This window comes from Hemitrygon akajei, chromosome 14, assembly GCF_048418815.1.
Source record: "Hemitrygon akajei chromosome 14, sHemAka1.3, whole genome shotgun sequence".
NCBI classification, from domain to species: domain Eukaryota; kingdom Metazoa; phylum Chordata; class Chondrichthyes; order Myliobatiformes; family Dasyatidae; genus Hemitrygon; species Hemitrygon akajei.
In genome coordinates, this window is record NC_133137.1 from 7,071,903 (window position 1) to 7,091,312 (window position 19,410).

The 19,410-nt window shown below is 41.9% G+C and overlaps 1 protein-coding gene across 2 annotated transcripts in view; it reads left to right on the plus strand.

Moving 5' to 3' along the window:
• The first annotated feature begins 6,801 nt into the window (after positions 1 to 6,801).
• The window catches only part of susd2 (sushi domain containing 2), a 110,801-nt gene continuing 98,192 nt past the window's right edge, over positions 6,802 to 19,410 (plus strand). The window contains exon 1 of one of the 2 annotated variants that reach the window (XM_073065441.1): positions 6,802 to 6,932. The gene's annotated coding sequence lies outside the window, so the exon portion shown is untranslated. Of the gene's footprint in view, positions 6,933 to 14,336; positions 14,462 to 19,410 lie in introns of those variants that run through there. The other variant, XM_073065440.1, reaches the window with a different exon arrangement.

A 19,410-nucleotide genomic window follows, 5' to 3' on the forward strand; every position in this document is an offset into this window, starting at 1 on the left:
GATGCTGTTGGACTGAAGGTAATTGGCACTGTTCCATCAGGGTTCTGCCCACACTATTTTATCCTAGAATTTTGGGCACAGGCAAGTCAGAATTCTTTTGTCATGGATTCTGGAGAATACAGCAAGAAATGAGCCCTTCAGCCCAACAAATAAATACTGATCCTTAGCCACCCATTTGAAGTAATCCTCTGCCAACGCCAATGTTCCCATTCATTCCACATTGTCATCATCTCACCGCAGACTCTACCACACATCTACACAATGGGGCAACTTAACCGACCAACAGCGTGTACGGGAGGAAACTGGAATCTCCTGGCCCAGGAGATCACTGTCTATTGATGCTCTACAGCAGGACCCCTGACACCAGTGTCTAGGTTCTGACGACAGTTCATACTGCCGCAAGCAGCTGTTTCTTGGTGCCCGGTCTTCATAAAGGCCTGGATCCGGTCTGTGTAGATGGCAAATCTCACCAGGGCTCCTATGTCAATTGCCAACTCCCTAATCCTATACCAATCCCAACTGATCATTACAGAAAACCTGTTTAATATAAATCTGATTGTTGTACTTACTACACAATGACCCCTGAACCTAGTGGACTTGTACGAGAACACAACAGTCTGCTGAACTACATAGACTTGAAATTAACTGCAGAAGGCAGAATCCTACCATTCACATCGGGCCTCCGTTTACGTTTTCCTGCACAGTGGTATAGTGAGCAGAGGTGCCACCTCCCACTGCCAGAGACCTGGGTTCAGTTCAGGCCTTGGCTGCTATCTGCGTGGAGTTTGCACGGTATACTCTTGCTGTGATTGTCTGGGATTCCTGTGCTCTGGTTTCCTCCAACATCGCAAAGACAAACAGATTGGTAGCTGAATTGCCCCAGTGTTGGGGTGACTTCTGGGATTCAGAGCTGTTGGTGAGAAGAAGGGGAGAATAGAATGGGATGGGTGTAGGGTTAGTGTAATTAGATGGACGATGGCCATTGTGGACCTGGGAGGCTGAGGGAGGAGCAGTGCCTCCAATCGCCTTTATCCAGGGGTCTGTGGGAGGAGCCACAGGAGCAGTCAGCAGAGGGGTGTGTCCAGACAGGTATATGTAGTTCACCACATGGCCATTGTGGACCTGGGAGGCTGAGGGCCTGTTTCTATGCTGTATCTCACCGTGACTCTCTCTGAGACTGTTTTCCTTACTCCGTAAGATCACAGGGCATAGAAGCAGAATTAAGCCATTCGGCTCATCAAGTCTACTCCACTATTTGATCATTGCTGATTTATTTTCCTTCCCAACCCCATTCTCCTGCCTTCTCCCTGTGACCTTTGATGCCCTTACTAACCAAGAACATGCCAACCACTGCTTTAGATATACCAAATGACCTGGCCTCCACAACCACCTGTGACAATTAATTCTACCCTCTGACTAAAGAAATTCTTCCTCTTCCCTGTTCTAATGGGATGTCATAGTATCCTGTGACTGTGCCCTCTCATCCTAGACTCTCTCACAATTGCACTCATTCTCTCCACACATGCTCTATCTAGGCCTTTCAATATTCATTACGTTTCAATTAATTCATTCTTCGAAGATCGAGCGAGTATAGATCCTCCCTTTAGAATGCTTCTTCTTATTTGGGATGAATCAATCCTGCAGCTTCTGAATTACTCCCAAAAACTCTAGCTAGTGCTGTTTTACCATCATCCCTGATAGTTATCCCTTTGCAGTCAACTTTGGCCAGTTCATGCCTTTAATCCACTGGAATACTGATTTTAACTTCTCACTCTCAAACAGCAGGGTGAATTCTATCATAATCACTACCTCAAAGGGAACCACTATCTTAAGTTGCCTAATAAAATCTAGTTCATTACACAACATCCAATCCATAACTGCTCTTTCCCCAATGGGCTTGACCGCAAGTTGTTCTCATATCATATCATATATCTTTGTTCCTTTCAACTTAATATTTAGATCCAGTATTCCTTAATTGCATATTTTATCAAGATTTTATAAAAACATCTTTTATCAATTCAGTATTAATGCTCCGAGATGCTTAACAGCCCCAGGCATTTTGAGGAGAACATCAGAAAAGTTTCTTTATGAAAACACTATGTTGTTCTAGCAAAAGAGGTCAGCAAGTCTGTATGTTGGAAATGTTTTAATAAGCACAGCTCTCAGGAACTTCACTATATTTCTGCTGTTTATCTATATACAACTAAAACTCTCATGCTCTGTTTGTGACCTCCAATTAGCACAAGCGGTGCATTACAGCAGCATTATTTTTGGCTAAATTGACTTAAAATGCGCTAACTTACAAAATGCAGGCAAAGTTCAGGGTTATATATTCGTATGAAATTGCTCACTTGCCAAAATCAACAGCCCCGCTTTCACCTGAGAGCAGATGTCAGCCATGATAAAAACCGCGTCGTGACACCACGACGCATGCGCACAGCCAGCCTCAGAAGCGACTCACGATGCTCACAGCAGCCACACCAACTGGAGCAAAAGGGCAGGGCAGCTCTATTTCAAGTGGTAATCACCATCAGAATGTGCAGGATTGGGACAGGTCTGACTGCCACCCATCAATAAGAGATAATTAAATCTTATTGTAATGACGTACTTCGAGACACCCATCAAACCCTTTGCTATAGTCAAAGGACAGCGGTGACTATATCACGTTTATTTAGTAAAGCACCAACTACATCATCAAGAATAATCAGTATCCTAGAGGTTTTGGTGTTACTGCTTCATACCTTCGATCCAACATTAGGGTAAAAAGAATATGGACAGCCTAATTATGCCGCGTGGAAAGAGAAGGGGGACATTATAGTCAAGAGATGATGGCAAACGTCGTTGGGAAGTGGCAAGGAGGGGGAGAGAACAAGAATCGGGTGAGGCCAGGGACGCACGACTCCAGGATCCACAATGACAACAACTGGCATAGGAGGAGGAGAGAGGAAGAGACAATGAAGCAGAGAAGTGCATGTCTCCAGGATCAGAGACAAAGAACAAACAGCAGAAGAGATGAAGAGACAGGGAATGAAAGGGCTGCACGTCTCCAGAATGACAAAAGCAGGTACAGGAGGAGGAAAGAGGAAGAAACAAAGGAGCAGAGAAATGCACGTCTCCAAGATCAGAGACTATGAATAAACAGTAGGAGAGATGAAGAGATGGTGGATGAAAGGATTGCACGTCTCCAGAATGACAACGGGAGGCACACCCTTGTGCCTTGGCAGATCAACCAGAAATAATGCCATCAAAAGTATCCTTCGTTAAACGAGGAGGAGCTATATTTGAAAACACAAAATGCTGGCAGAACTCAGCAGGCCAGACAGCATCTATGGGAGGAGGTAGTGACAATGTTTCGGGCCGAAACCCTTCATCAGGAGCTATATTTGCCTTGCTACGCGTTCTTCTTCTTTAATAAACTGAGGCTTTCTTCAATTTCCAAAGCAAAGTGATACCAATAGCATTCAGGAAAATGTGAAGTTCATTCTGGTCACATCAGACTGCACTACCTTTCTCTCAAAGAGTGCCCCAACGAGTCGCCCCATTGTCTAGTTAGCATTAAAGATATATCTCTCTTTTTAAGCAGAACTTAAATCATAAAGGCAGCAGAGTCGATGCACGCCCGATTCCAGGCCCAAACCCAACAACAGAGGGACACTCTGCTGCTTGTCTTGTTCATTGACCCTCCTTTCCCACGCTTTGGACCTCACTGTGTTGTTATCTTGCAACCTGGATCCTTGGAAACTGGAACTTGAACTTGCTTCTATCTCAAATGGTGTTGAACGCAGTTAAAATGAGGTGCATATTCTGAGAACATGTGAGGCCGTTGGAAGTTGGGAGCCTGACCCAAGGCCTTCATTTTTCACGTAAATCTCCAGCAATCCAGGGACTTCAGTGGTTCTGGACGAGCAGCTTTTCCAGACTACTGGACGTTCCTATCATAAGTACTTACAGCGGTTCATGTGGACATTCACCCAGACGATTGCACTCTGTACTCCTCCCATTCACATACCTATCCAAACTTCTCTTAAATGTTACAAATGAACCTTCATCTAGCTCTCCTGTTGGCAGATGCTCCATTTGCACCTCTCTTTGAGTGATGAAACTGCCCCTCAGAATCCCCTTAAATATTTCACCTTTCACCCTAAACCCTGACTTCTAGTACTAGTCTCACCCAATCTGTGGGGGAAGGCTTGCATGCATTCACCCGGTCTGGAGCCCTCATAATTTTGTATTCCTCTATGAGATCTCCTCTCATTCTCCTATTCTCCAGGGAATAAAATCCTGACCTCTTCACCCTTGTTCTGATTTATGAAGGCCAATGTGCTAAAAGCTCTCTTCACTACCCTATCTACCTGTGATTCCACTTTGAAGGAATTTATTATATCAGTAATTGGAACACTAAATTATTGACTCAATCAATTACAATCAGGTTTAAAGTGCAAATGTGGAAGTGCTTGGTAAACAGAAAGCAATTATGTGGCTCGTAATCTTCATTCTCAGAATGTCAAAGAGAGGTTGGCATCAGTGTAATAATTGTGGCCTGGACTCAGCCTCTTAAAAGGACACTCGCCATAGTGGAGCCTCAATAGTTGTTATGGAGGAGTGGGAAAGAGATGCTGGTCCTCTGAGAGCGATATAGAAACAAATGGTGATGAGCTCTGTGTCAGGAGGGGAGTGCTAAACACCAGGACAGGACAGTGGCTGTGGAAGTATTAAATGGCAGGAATAAGGCCCAATGCCACACAAGGTATGCCAGGGTCAGATACACAGCACTTAAACCTTCACCTTAAGAGTTCTGTTTCCTGCTGTAGCATTAAATACCTCCACAAACACTCACACCACTAGGTTCCCCCAGTCCCACAGACAGACAGACACACGCACATACATGCAACCTCCCACCTACACAGCCCACAGACCTACAACACACATATACGAGGAGTGATTGATAAGTTCGCGGCCTAAGGTAGAAGGAGTGTATTTTAGAAAACCTAGCACATTTATTTTTTAACAGTTGATAACTCATCTCCTTTTATCTTAGGCCACAAAATTATCAATCACCCCTGCTGTGGACACTTTCTGGAGGTCCAAGACCCGTATGCTCCACGACTGTTGGACTAAGTGTGTAAATGTAGGAGGGGACTATGTTGAAAAATAAATGTGCTAGGTTTTCTAAAATTGACTCCTTCTACCTTAGGTCATGAACTTATCAATCACCCCTCATATTGTCTACTTAAATTGGTTTATTATTTTTCCTATGATAATTTAACCTCAGCTGATTTTGCCATTAACCTTTGGAATTACCGTATATAACCTAAGTGCACGATCCATGTGGTCATGAAGGATATTAACTAATGTGGTACATAAATATTGTGTTTTCCTAGGCGGGGTTTTGATAATAAGAATAAAGAGAGTTAATAATATAAGCAGACAAATTTGGAAACACTCAACGGGGAAAGAGAAACAAAGTTCAGGTCAGAGAAGTCTTGCCAGCCCTGGAAAGTTCACTCTTTCACTTTCCATAATTACCATCTGAGCGGTTGAATGTTTCCAGCATTTTCAGCTCTATTTCAGATTTCCAAAGCCTACAGTTTTAGAGATTTACATTGAGAGTTAACAAGGGGGCTTTGAGGAAGTTGTCTTTATCCAGTGCAGTAACCTAACCCAGGCAGTTACATTAGATTAATCCTGTGTCGCCTTCAGCTGTTGCATGGGACTTGTGAGCTATTCATTCAGTTAAAAGTGACACCCCCCACCCCCCATGATAATCTATCATTAGCTGGCTGCAAATGTGGTCATTGAAAAGTCACCCTTGTGTACAGTTCTGATTTTTTTTATGCCTTTGTTTTAGAATTCCGGAACATAATGCATTTTCAAATCTTTATTGCTTTACCTGGGACTCTGTCTCACATAAAAACAGCATCTGAGGGTGCCTACAATATTGTATAACATCGGTTAAACGGACCCTGCTTTTGATCCACCAGTGTAGCAGTTAGCATCAAACCACCACAGCAGCAGTTGTAGGATTGTAAGACCGCGGTTCAGCTCCCACTGCCGTTGGCAAGTTCTGCCCATAACTGCATAAGTTTCCTAAGGGGGCTTTGGTTTCTCCCCACACTTCAGATGTGCGCGTTTGGGGTAGCAAGTCGTGGACACGCTATGTTGGTGCTGGAATGGTGATGACATTTGCCAGCACCCCAACCTTCACTGATTTTATTTGATACAAACATCAGACTTCAACCTATGCTCTGATATGCATATGACAAGTAAAGCCAATCTTTAGTTCCATAAAATGATTAATCCTCAGACATCCTCCTCTCCGTGGAAGTCACCGAAAGGGACTTTTACGTTTTCTCTTCTTGGGATGACCAGGAAGAAATGCTGAAACTTAGCAATGCAGCACAACTGAATGGCAAACTAAGGACTAAAGGAAAGAGTTAATAAATAAGAAGACTTGTAGATTCCATTTACACTGAGCTTCTTATTGGAGTATAGTCCAATATGATAAAAGTCCAGGGGAGTTGGATCTGCCTCTGTGACATAAGGAAAATATCAGTGAGGTGGAACAACTGTTCAAGGTCAACCATTGATTAAATAAATTATTTATTACCCCTTTTAACATTATTTGAATAAATAATTGACCATCCCGTTAAGCTCTTTGTCAGTGAGAAGATAATAAATATTAAGCAACACCCTCATCCCCACAGACCTGTTATAGACCTTAAAGGTCACTGCTTTGTTCACTCTGAGTGGTGTCTCTCATTATCAGTAGTGTAGCAGCAATAACTGAAGTCCATGAGCTAGATAAGGGACAAATCTGCCATTGTCCTCACTGCTCACGACTCTCCACTTTGCTTGGGTAGAAGGCTGTTATAATCAAAGGAGAGCATTCTGTTAAAGTTGTTGGTGTGTTCAATAATTGGCAGAAGTCCGGAGTAAGTGTTTGTTCCATTTCTTTCACAATTTAAATTGGTTATAAATGAATTAATTATACATTGTTAATGTGGCAGTTCTTGAAATATAAGGTATTCATAAATCAGCACTACCTATAGCCATTAAATTGAACAAATCAGATGTTTTCCTTTACATTGGTCAAGGTATTTGTCTATATAATCTCACTTCCAACCAATCATTCTGTTCCGTAAGACCATAATACATAGGGGCAGAATTAGGCCATTTGGCCCATTGAGTCTGCTCAGCCATTCCAACATGACTGATTTATCTTCTCTCTCAACCCCATTCTCCTCCCTTCTCCCAGTGATCTTTGTTGTTCTGACTAATTAAGAACCTATCAACCACTGCTTTAAATATACCCAATGATTTGGCCTCCATAGCTATCTGTGGCAATAAGCTCCACTGATTCACCACCCTCTGGCTAAAGAAATTCTTCCTCACCTCTGTTCTAAATGGTCATCCCTCTAACCTGAGATTATGCCTCTGGTCCTAGACTCCCTAACTGTAGGAAACATCCTCTCCACATCCACTCTATCTAGGCCTTTCAATGTTCATTAAGCTTTATGAGATCCCCCTTCATTCTTCCAAACTCCAGTGAGTAAAGGCTCAGAGCCATCAAGCACTTCTCGTACATTAACCCTTTCATTCCCAGAATTATTCTCGTGAACCTCCTCTGGACCCTCTCCAATGCCAGAACATCTTTTCAGGTAAGGGGCTCAAAGCTGCTCACAATACTCCAAGTGGAGTCTGACCAATGCCTTATAAAGCCTCAGCATTACATCTTTGATTTTATACTCTCGTCCTCTTGAGATGAATGCCAACATTACATTTGCTTTTCTTATCACTAACCCAAAATGCAAATTAACCTTTAAGGAATCCTGCATGAGGACTCCCAAGTCCCTTTGCATCTCTAACTTTTGAATTTTCTTTCTGTTTATAAAATAGTCTTCGTAGTTTATAAGTAACTTTTAGAAGGTACTGACTAACTTTTCTTCATGTAGACATTAATTTATTAACTTTTTACGGGAGAGCTGGCTTCCAGCGTCTCGATCCTACGTCATCACGTGACGTCCCCCTAAAATAGTCTTCGTGCATTTTATTCCACCTGCACTTCTTTGCCCATTCTTCTAATCTGTCTCAGTCAGTTCCCCTCCACCTGTGTTTGTATTGTCCGCAAACTTGGACACAAAGCTATCGATTTTGTCATCGAAATTATTGCCATATGATGTGAAAAGAAGTCATCCCAACACTAACCCCTGCTGAACATGACCACTTAATGACAGCCAACCGGAAAAGGCCCCCGTTTTTCCCACTCTGCCTCTTGCCAGTCAGCCGATCTTCTACATTCCATGGCACTCTTCCACGTTCTATCTTCTCTTCTGCTCTTATTTCACTCTCATCAATAGCCGTCTGATTGGTTGTCCATCAAATCCTACGATGATAGTAGAAACCTGTATGTGAGAGTTTTAAAAATGGAGAAGACACTGCACGGGGCAAGTTCCACTCCCTCAACCTTGGAAGTCCGGGTCTAGTGGTACCAGTAGTTGTCACAACTGGAGTTTTCCTTGGTTGCATTGGATGGCCTTGACATCTTCTGTGCCTTGTCATAGCCTTCACTCTTCATGAATCATTGCAGAACCGCCTTCCTGGCCATTGGATCTCACTATTGCTCTCATGTGCCCAGTTGTTGGAATTGACACGTAATTTTTCTCCCTTTCATAACTCTTATTTCTATCCCTAGTCATTACTGCAAATAATTTCTTTGTCTCTTAATAGAATGAAATATCCTAAGATTCATCATAGCAATAGAATCAGTATAAAACTAACAGCAAGCTTAGGGTGGAGGTAATTTTACAGTTGACTAACAGGTCAAAGAAGAAGACAATATGCAATATGACAGAGGAAGAAAAGGAAATGAAGATTGATTATGATTTCAAGAGCTTCAGAGTTATACAGGAAAAGTCAGTTCAGCTAGTGGAGGACGAAGAAATTTGGAAGAACTGGGACCCAAGGTGGAGAAAAGCAGAGATACAAATGTAATTCCCTTGTACAGCTATTCCTCTATCATGGGTGAGATGTAATTTTCCCTACTGCACTTGTACAGGCGTTTGTCCAAGCAAAAACCTTTAATCTCAATTTTGAAGTGTTGAACTGACCTGATGTCCACAGTTGTTCAATGGACAGAGATGTGAATGTTAGTGATCTTGTGTGAAGAGAGATTTACAATATTTATTTATTTAAAATTAATTGAGATACAGCACAGACCAGGCCCTTTCAGTCCTTCAAGTCTCACTGCCCAGCAACCTCTGATTTAACTCTAGCCTATTTATGGGGCAATTTACAGTAACTAACTAACACACTGTCCAGTACATCTTTGGACTGTGGGAGGAAACTGGAGCTCCTGGAGATAACCCACACCTTGCACGGAGTGGACGTGCAGACTCCTTACAGGTGACATTGGGATTAAACACAGACTCTGCTGCCCCATACTGTAATAGTGTCTCATTAATCTCCACACTACCATATTCTCAAAGTACCTTGAAGGACTCTACTTGCAGGGATTTATCTATTTCCCAACAAGTAGGAAACAGTTACTCACAATCTACTCTTTCCATTTAATAATCTTAAGCACTTCTGTTATATATCAAAGAACAATAGTGGCATTCATGAGTATTTAAATTGGATACATGGATATACAGGAAAGAGCTGTATATTCGTCAGTCCTGACAAAGGGTCTCGGCCCGAAACGTTGCCTGCTCCTTTCCACACATGCTGCCCAACTTGCTGAGTTCTTCCAGCTCGTTTGTACGTGTTGATTTGACCACAGCATCTGCAGTGTACTTTGTGTTCACAGGAAACAGCTGCCTGGATATGAATAATGTGCAGGCATAAGAGATGAGTTTAGTTTGGCATCCTGCTCAGGACAGACACAGGCTGAAATGTCTGTTCCTGTGCTGTACTGTTCTGTTTTCAATGTGAGAGTGATAATGAGTTGAAGGAACAATTAAGGATGTGCGAAGCTGCAAAGTGTTTTGATGACAGGGTGAGATTGGAAGGTGTACTTCAGTATTAATATTGGTGAAAGTGTGAATTGAACTGGGTATTACTAACAATGTGAAGATGGAGTGCTTACGTGACCCTGGGTAGAGTGTTTATGCCAGTGTTAGTATGAGGTGGAAAGGTCGGTCAGTGACAGTGTCTCTGTATTAATGGGAGTATGGTGGTTGGTGACTAAATGAGATTGGAGTATGGAATTTTGTTGGTGTGAGAGAGTGTCTGTATTAGGCCCAACATAAGATTAATGAGTCTGTGACAAGGTGATATGGTATTTGTTAGAGATATGTATGAAATTACAATGCTTATTAGTGAGAGGGTTAGACTGGAATTGTTTATATTAGTCGCTGTGGAGACAGGAATGTGTTTGCACTGTGTGGTGTTGTTATTCCCCTATTAATGACAGGTTTGGCATCCATAGAGGTCACAAGTTAAGTTTGGAGGGAGTGTGTGTGTGTGTGTGTGTTTTTGTATGCTATGGACAATTACTGCTGGTGTGAGAGTGAAGTGAGTGTGTATGACAGAATGAGGCTGGAGCGTGTGTGCACGTGTGTGTGGGGGGTGAGGGGTCAAGGTGTGTGTGTTGGGGTTATGTGTAGGTGTCAGTGACAGCATAGGGTAGGAATGATATTTGGTGACGATGATTGATCTATACTCCAGGCAAAGAGATAATGGAGTATGTATTGGTATTGTTCCTCAGTTTTTCATGTAGCCTTCTGGTTGAGCTACTGGACAGTCTAACACACCCAGAAGCCCAGTGGAAAATAACCTTTCCCTGCAAGGACCTTTTGAGTCTGATTACACAAGCCTCTGTGGACAGCTGGCCCAAGCCAGAGAGTGTTCACTCATATGACCTTGAGCTCAAAGAGGAAGATGCCTCAAAGCCACAGTCACTCTTTGGCATTCTGTTCTGAATACACAGTACTTCTTATTAAAAAGAAGATTATGTACTTATATACTTTACAGTTTCAGATTTAACTCAGTGATGGACATTTATATTTCTTGGACACCATAACTGTACAGGTGAAACCGATGTCTCAGTGGGTTTTAAACATAAAACCACAAGGCATAGGAGAGAATTAGACCATTTGGCCATCAAGTCTTCTCCGCCATTCCAACATGGCTGATTTATTTTCCTGCTCAGCCCCATTCTCCTCCCTTCTTCTCATGATCTTTGACAACCCTACTAATCAAGAACTTAGCAATCTTTCCTTTAGATACACCCAAAAGCATGGCCTCTAGAGCCATCTGGGATAATGAATTCCACAGATTCACCACCATCTGGCTAAAGAAATTTCTCCTCATTGTTGTTCTAAAGGGACATCCTTGTATTCTGAGGCTGTGCCTTTTTGGTCTGGATCTCCCCTTTTAGGAAACATCCCTGCCACATCCACTCTTTCTAGGCCTTTCAATGTTCAATATGTTTTAATGAGACCCCCTCATTCTTCTAAATCTAGTGAGTACAGGCTCAAAACCATCACTTACTCCTCACACATCAACCTTTTCATTCCTAGAATTATTCTTATGAACCTCCTCCAGATCCTCTCCAATGCCAGCTCATCTTTTCTTAGCTAAGGGGCCCAAAAATTATACTCCAGGTGTGGTCTGACCAATTCTTATAAGGCCTCTGCATTACAACTTTGTTAAATTATTGTCGTTTGGAAATTAATGCCAACAATACATTTGCCTTCCTTACTCCCAACACAACGTGTGAGTTAACCTGGAGGAAATCCTGCACCAGGTCTCCCAAGTCCCCTTGCACCTCTGACTTTTGAAATTTCTCTCTATCTAGAAAGTAGTCTAGGCCTTTATTTCCTCTACCAAAGTTCACACTGTATTCCATTTGTCACATTTTTTTGCCCTTTCTCCTAACCTGTCCAAGTCCTTCTGCAGACCCCCTGCTTCCTCAATGTTACCTGCCCCTCTACCTACCTCTATATCATCCGTATATTTGGCCACAAATCTATCAATTGTTTTTTGAAGATCTCTATTCGTTGTCCTCTGGAAGTGTCAGAATGTCCCTGCTCTGCCCTTTGGTTGGAGACCCTGTTTGTCATGGGCTAAGCTATACTATTACTGACTATATGAGACTGGTGTGTGTAGAGCTATTGTTGATAAGTTAGTCCATTTGCTTTTTAAGAATACCTGTGCATTTCCTCTGTGCCTATAGTTCAGTACATGCGCAGTATCTCATGTGCACTAATAAAAGAAGCAACTGTTGTTCTACATCACGTAGCACTGAATCAAAGGCTCACCCTTCACAGTACACACACCATGCTAAGCTGCAGAGTGAGGCTGGAGTGGCTGCACCTGTGACTGTGGGAGCTGGTGTCAGTGAGCGTGTGAGACGGAGGCTGTTAGTGAGGGTGCGAAGATGAGCAATGTATTAATGATGTCCTGACGTCAGATTCTGTGTATCAGTGACAGTGCGAGCCTGGAGTGTGTGTGTGTGAGACTGTTTGCATGAATGAGTGTGTAAGTGTATGAGTGTGACTGTGTGTGTGTGTGTAAGTGTATGAACGTAAGTATGAGTGTATGTGTGATAAAGTTAGTGTGTCACTGTAAGTATTACTAGTATTTTTATAATACCTTTCATTACTAGAGATTGTATAAAATCATTTTCATTTATTGAAGTAATCATGGTTTTGTTATGGAGTAATATTGCAAATATAAATACAAAATAGTTTTCCATAAAATTCAACAGATAAAAATCTAATCAATTCTTCCATCCTAATTTCTGAGGGATATACTGTATAGCGCTAATGAATAAGACTTGTCTCTGATTTTTGAACTTGTGCTATGGGATATTTTACACTCATCCAATAGCAGACAGCAATCTGTTTAGTCTTTTAACATGAAAATTATTCCCTCTGACAATGGAACTCTCTCTGAGTAGTATTGGTCAAGTTGTGAGGTTCTGGGGATGTTTTGCCCAGAGCGAGTAGTTGGAGTATTTGTGTCAGAATAGTGTGGCCAAGGTTTTGGGACTGAGGTTTGAAGCTCCAAACTGATTCAGATGATATTGTTACCAGTAGAGCTATTGTTAGTGCTGAGCTCATATAGGGCCAACAATTGAAAGCATTACATTACCTATAGCTTATATTAGATCATTGGTTTCAGTACAATTCTGGGTGCCACACTTTGGGAATGATATAAAGGTTTTTATTGAGGGTAGAGGGGAAATGTGTTGATGCGTGGCCAAGTGGTTAAGGTGTTGATCTATTGATCTGAAGGTTATTAGTTCGAGCCTCAGCTAAGGCAATGTGTTGTGTCCTTGAGCAAGGCACTTAACCACACATTGCTCTGCGACAACACCGGTACCAAGCTGTATCGGCCCTTGCCCTTCCCTTGGACAACATCGGTGGCATGGAAAGGTGACTTGTCGCATGGGCAACTGCTGGTCTCCCATACAATCGTGCCCAGGCCTGTGCCGTGGAAACATTCCAAGGCGCAAATCCATGGTCTCTTGAGATTAACGGATGCCTTTTAGAGGGGAGATATTAAGAATGGGCTGCTTCAGTTATGTGGATAGATTGGAGAAGCTGCGATAGTTGTTCTTTGTGCAGAGGACACTGTGGGATCATCAGATGGAGGTATTTAAAGTCATAAAGAGGGTGAACAAGAGCAGGTGAAGAAGGGTCACTAATGAGGGGATGTAGAAATAAGTTGATTGGGGAACAGACCAGAAGTGACCTGAGGAAGACAGTTTGTGCTGAGGGTCTGGAATATTCACCCTCTGGAAATAGTCAGGCTGACTCAGCTGGTAACTGGAAGGGACGAATGTGCGATTGGGAGGACGTGGCGTGGGTTTTGCTCTTATGTAGAGTCAATATGAGATCCATAGGCCAAATGGCCTCTTTCTGTGCTGTAGTCATTCTGAGATTCTGTGGTTCTATGGCTAGAATTTAATGTTGAAAAGCTGCAGCAAATTTTAAAAGGTGAACATTTTAATCTTCTTAATACTCAATTAACGTGAACCTTAACTATCCCCATTTATAAAAAATATAGTTGTTGGTGATAATTTCCCAATTACCATCTTTTTCTCTGCAAACATTAATTTCTGACGTAAATAAATAAAGACATGAATTCTAAATGATGAACTTTGAAGAACAAAATAATTTTCACAAATGTTTGCAGCCTAATGCGACCTTAGGTTCAGATGACTGGATAATGATTATGGTTGGAGATTGAATGAATTTACAACTGAATAGCATTGGGCACAATGGCTCAGATATTAGTGGGGAACTCAACACGGCAATTGCCATCCTTATTTCCAAAAATACTTCTCAGTGCTAGAGTTACCAGCCTCGTTTGGAGTTCAAAATGGTGTTGGTGTGAGAAACACGAATAACCAATGACTTTGAAGTTTGATTTTTTTTTTAGGTCATTCCTCTCTGCTGTGCTGTGAATTATTTTAGCAGTTCATCAGCCAGAAGGTGGTATGATATATTTTACTGTAAGTACACGTGTGGCTACCAGCAGTGGCAGTTCGAGCTGGCATGTAAGCTTAGCAAATGTAAATTGTATCTGCATGCACTTCAATTATTGTCCTATTCTTTTCATGCACTTTATGTTTCAGCAGCCTGCATTTCTAAAGTCATGGAACTACAAACCTTTTCTGCAGTTTAATGGTGGGGATTCAGAAATTGCAATACATGGTCAGTGTGGCAAAGGAATGCAAATTGTGGTCATATGACTTTGGACACTTGAATTAGAACAGGAGTCGGTTACAATATGGTATTCCAGCAGTATACTTTTAAATCAGGCACAGCTTGCTAAATTATTTTTTATAGGTTGAAGAAGGATATACACTCAGCAACCTACAGTTTGTAGATTGTCTTCAGTGATACTACACTCCCTGTTGTATACCCAGTTGGATAAACTAAAGATCACACAAAAGCCTCAAAACTTTGTAAAAGTTACTTGTTCTTCAAAGTTTTAATCTTCATTTAGTCATCTTAGTTTTTAATGATTACAGATTATATAGGGTAATGGTAGTTACTGGGTAATCATTGCCAAGGGTTTTTAATGTAATACAGTTTGGAGTCATAGAGCACAACAGCACAGAAACAGTCCTCTGGCTCAGCTAGTCCATGGTGAGCAATTATTCTACCGTGTCCCATTGACATGCACCTGGAGCATTACCCCCCCCCATCCATATACCTATCCTAATTTCTCTTAAATGTTGCAATCAAGTCCACATTCATCACTTCTGCTGACAGCTCATTCCATATTCTCAGCCCCCTCTGAGTGAAGAAATTCACCTTCAAGTTCCCCTTAAATATTTCTCCTTTCATGCTTAACCTATGACCTCTAGTTCAATTCTCACCCAACCTCAGTGGAAAAAGCTTGCATGCATTTACTCTATCTATAGCCCTCATAGTTTTGTGATTTTATATATATATATCGAGAGAGAGAGAGAGAGAGAGAGAGAGAGAGAGAGAGAGAGAGAGAGAGAGAGAGAGAGAGAGAGAGATAGATAGATAGTGGATGTACCATGGTCAGGAGGAACATAGTTACGTTTGGTTGTATATATGCACGGTCAGATGACAATAAGTTTGAACTTGAACTTCGTATAACCTCTAACAAATCTCCCCTCATTCTTCTGTGCTCCAGGGAAAAAAACTCCTATTCTGTTCAACTTTTCCCTACAACTCAGGTCCTCAAGTCTCCATAACATTCTTGTAAATTTTCTTTGTTACTCTTCAAACTTACTGGTATTTTTCCTGTAGGTTGCTGCTGAGAACTATACCCAATTCTCCAAATTCGGCCTCACCAATGTCTTATACAACTTCAACATAACATCCTAACTCCTGCACTGAAGGTTTTTTAAATTTATGAGGAAGGTTAAAATGTTTAACTTGTTTTGAAATCTGAATCATAATCATACATTTTCAGAATCAGAATCAGGTTTACTATCACTGACCTATGTCATGAAATTTGTTCTTTTGCAGCAGTAGTACAGTGCAATACATAAATTAACCAAAGAGTGCAAAATAGTGATGTAGTGTTTGTGGGTTGGTTACCCATAGCTAGACTTACTCCTCAACTTTCCCCAACAGCACTGCGAATGCTTTCCTTCCAATTCCCTTTCAAACACTCTGATGAAATCTGCCTCAACAAAACCATTGCAACCTTAACCATGCAAAGTGTAAAATGAATCCTCATGTTGCTTTTGGGTCGTTTGTAAATCAGATTTGTTTGTTGCTATTTTGTGCATTCCAGTTAGTCACTGCTCCCTGGGTGAAAAAGGTCCTCCTCAGGTCCCCTCTTGTCTTTTACCACAAGTCCATGTATTCTAGTTTTACCTACTTTTTGAGTGGGGAAACATTTCCCTCAGTCTATGTATTCCCCTCATAAGCTTATATCAATTACTCCTTGTAGATGCAATTTTGCTTTGTATTCCCTTTGTATGTACCCAGTATACTTACCCCCCTGCTCTGCCTTCTCAGCTTACTAACCTTTTCTACTCTAGGTGACTGTACCTCCCCATCTGAGCATCATTCACCTAACAATTCAAAGTCAAAGAGCTAGCAAAGCTCCCCATCAGCGTTAGCAAGCCTCTGTGCTAGGACATTGGTCCAGTTCCAGTTTAGGTACAGCCTGTCCTGCTTACCTTCTCCAGAAATGGTCCCAGAAGCCTAAAACTCAGCCTCCGCACCTTTCCTTAGAAGCTACATATTTATATGATTGGGGGGACTTTAACACAGTCAAAGGGAATTAAGCCAGGCCAGGTCATACCTGTAAACAGCAGGAGTGTTGTCGAACAGAGAAACCTTGGGGTACACATACATAGTTTGCCGGAAGTACTGACACAGGTAGACAGGATAGTGAAGAGGCACTTGGCAAGCTCGTCTTCATTGGTTATGGCATTGAGAGGTGGAACGTTATGTGTGGAACATTAATGAGATCACACTTGCAGTATTGGCTACAGTTCTGGTCGCCCAGCTGTAGAGAGGTTGTCATTAAACTGTAAAGGGTGCAGAAAAGATTTGCAAGCATGTTGCCAGGACCAGATAGAAGGAGAGACAGTTTTCCCTGGAGCAGATGGCATTGATGGAGGTATATAAAATCGTGAAAAGAATAGATACGGTGGATAGTTACAGCCTTTCTCCCAGAGTAGAGGAGTCTAAAACTAAAGGGTATAGGTATAAGGTGAAAGGGGGACGATTTCAATTGTATCTGAAGGGCAGCATTTTTACACAGAGGGCGGTGGGTATGTATAACAAGTTACCAGACATAGAAGTAGATGTAGATGTAATTACAACAGTTAAAGGACATCTAGACAGGTATGTGGATAGGAAATGTTCAGAGGGATAGGGGACAAATGGCACCTTGGTCAGCATGGATGGGCAGCCTGGACCAAAGGGCCTTCGACTGTGTTGCATTATTCTATGAATTGGTGAGTCTATCCCTGTATTAACAAGTTATGGCCCTGAGAGAAATTAGATAACTAGTTCGGAAAAGAATGCTTGTCATCTGATGTACAGCACAGCATCAGATTACTGATATATAAGGAAGATCTCCTGATTAACTTTTCCACATGTCAATGTGCTGTAAACGTAAACACTACTTACAATTACAACCAGGCCTTTCAGGAAAGGAAGTACAAGCACTTCACACGTTCAGGGTGGTATTAGGTTATTACACTTTCTGTTGCCTGGCTCTAAAAATGGTTGCTCCTTTTCCCGTGCATTTGGATAAATGGATCATTTTTAGATTGGTGTCACTGATTCATGGAGTGCCATCGGCGTTTGTGCTGGATCATCCACCTTAGCCACATTTTAAACTAGGTTAAAGGGGCCGAGTGTACCCTGGCCTGGTTTGTTACTGAGAAGTTGGGTCGGTAAGTTGTGAGAAATAAGTGAGACTGAGGTGGGCAAGATAATGGCAGATAGAGTATAATGTAAGGTTTTCTCTGTTGAAGGATGACAAAGGAAATTATTACTTACACTGAGTAAAACTTCAAACAATGGTACAAATGGATCTGATGTCCTTAGCCCACAAAGTACAAAAAAATGCATTCGAGTACAATAAGTATTCAGGGAGGCTAACAGAATATTTGAGAAATAGATTACTCCAACTTCTGATAATCACTTCATTTGGTTTTCCCTGCAACCTCTTCTCTCTTTTTCTGTTCCCATTTCCTGTTACACTTCATTGCTTCTCCTCTCCTCCCCTGCCCTTCTGAGCTGCCATCATCTCCCTCTAGTTCCTCACCTCTTTCCTTACATTCCATGGTTTATTGTTCTTTCCTATTAGATTCCTTTTTATTCAGCCCTCTACCTCTTCCACCTATCACCTTGCAGCTTCTTATATCATCCCCTCTCTCCATCCGTCCACCTTTTCCCTTATCTGATCTCACCAATCACCTGCCAGATTGTACTTCTCCCTCTCTTTTCACCTTCTTATTCTGATTTCTGCCCCCTTTCTCTCTGGTCTTGATGAAGTGTCTGGGGCAGAAACATGGACTCTCCTCTATAGATATTCTGTGTGTGTTGCTCAGGGGAGGGTTTGATACAGCTTTATACAAACTGCTGGCATAATCACATCTGTCTGCAGTTTGATGAAGGACATGCTTGCACTGGTGAAATACAGAGAATGTTCGTTAGGTTGATTCTAGATGTCAAGGGGTTGACAGATGAAGCGATGTTGACCATTGATGGCTGATACTCAATGGGGTTTTGCAGAATAGAGATGATCTTTCTCGAAGTGTTGGATTGTGAGGGGAATGCTGGAAAGTTTGTCCCCTAATTGATGTACTTAGGACCAGAAGGAGTTTTGGAACGAGTGATCTCCCCTTTCAGATGGAGATGAGGAGGAATTTATTTTCGCAGAGGTTTTGAATCTTTAGCATTCTCTACCACAGAGAGCTGTGAAGGTGGTACTATTGGAAATATGCAAGCAGACAATGATAGACATTTAAATTAAGTGATACAGGGAGACTATGAGGAGGCACTGAGGCCAAAATTGGGTTTGATGTTGTGATGGTTCGGAAACTGAACTCGGTTGACACTGCTTATGCATTTATTACCCAAAATACCAGCCAACAAGTAAAAGAAGCCAGACGTTAGTCCTAATTTATCAAAAACAACATTTGTACTTTCGTACCTCCTGCTTCCAGCTTGATGATTGATGCTTCTCAGCTATGTCAGGTCTGTTGCCGGTGTGCATGAGAGCTAGCCACATGACCTCATCTATAAGCCAATGAATGTTGAGTAGTGCAGGACTCAGCAGGCATGGTGTTGGATGGTAGGCTGCAATCTATTGAAGACTCTTGGTTGGACATTTAGCTGAATGATTAGCTCTATTCTATCATACATGTAGCCTGGTGAAATAGATTTTACATAAGGAAATTCAGACAATTTAGGTGTTCCTATCACTGCAGATAGGGAAGATGGAGGA